The sequence below is a fragment of the Doryrhamphus excisus genome, chromosome 1, assembly GCF_030265055.1.
Source record: "Doryrhamphus excisus isolate RoL2022-K1 chromosome 1, RoL_Dexc_1.0, whole genome shotgun sequence".
NCBI lineage: Eukaryota > Metazoa > Chordata > Actinopteri > Syngnathiformes > Syngnathidae > Doryrhamphus > Doryrhamphus excisus.
The window spans coordinates 16,793,601-16,795,000 of record NC_080466.1 but is presented as its reverse complement, the minus strand read 5'-3'; positions in this window follow the sequence as shown (position 1 = coordinate 16,795,000).

The following is a 1,400-nucleotide window of genomic DNA, read 5'->3' as shown; positions in this document are numbered from 1 at the left end:
CCAGGCCGAGTTGTCGCTGGGTTTGGGAGGCGTCCCTGTCCTGGGGGCTCCCTCCTGAGGCTCGGGTGCGTCTAGACGGTTGGCGAGTGGGACGGTTCACTCGTCTGCATAGGCGGCGTGCTGAGCCTGGCAGTAGTCTCCACTGCCCTTCAGAAACTCCATAAATGTGCGACCCAGAACACCACAGAACTGCTGCGACACAACAAACATCAGCTTAGCGACTGGGATTAGCGCTTAGTGGCACACATGATGAGAGACGTGGCCTGAAATTCATATTGCTATATACACTGAAGCCACTTGGATGACAATATATTTTTGGCAAATAAATCATAATTAGGGATGTGCCACTCAAGTATCAGCCCATCATATGGCAATCAAATGTGCCTCAGTCCACAGAGACTACAGGTGTGTATTGGCAAGAATCTGGCAATACGATACGTATCACGATACAATATATCGCGATACTGTTAACAAGGCGAAAAAAGTAAAATAAAAATAAAATAACAAAAATAATTCAATTTTAGTAGCATAGAGTTGAACTTTTAAATGTCATTATGAGTATGACAAACTAAACAAAATGAATGCATTTTTTGGAAATTTAAATTTAGGACAGTCAAAATATTATGGGAAAAAGTCATAATTTTTCTTGTAGTTAAAGATTATTTCCTGGAAAAACTGAATTCCACCAGCAATATGCACTTACTAAACACATTTTTATTCCATTAGAACAGTATGTTATGCTGTATCACACACTTTCCTCTGTAAAAACTTAAAGTGTAGCATTTGGATAAATAAAGCTTTAACATCCAGCTTTAAATTTACACAAAAATTTTTGTCGAACAAAGTAACTAATATCAATAAAAAGTCATTTTAGGATGCTTGAAGTAACCATTATTTAACAAAATAGTGATATCAATTTGAAAAACAAAATACCTGCAATATCACAGTACTACTTTTGTAGTATACAAAAAGGACCTTGGCATTGCTTGCTAGCGGCAGGTCCTCATGGTGTCTCGCTAAGTGGACTCGCAGATTTGTCGTGTTTCCCGAATACTTTATTTTACAAACGGCATGGGTTTTGTCCATTTCTGCACACCCTACTTTGTGTAGAAATCCAAAATGTGTCCGCACTTCAGCCGCTTTTATGTGCTCTCATTCTGCCATGTTAAATTGTGTTTATGCGCGGGGACGTTGAACGAGATTCACGAGTGAAACAACAACTTGCCTAATTGACTACGTAAGTGCTGCCACCTAATGATCGGAGGTTTAAATTAAAATAAAAAAATGAACCTTTACCGTGTCTGCACTTGAATAAATACCGTGTACGGTCTATGATAAATGCCTAAAAATATCCATATCATACTTTTTAATATCGATACAGTTTCGTGGAATGAAGTATC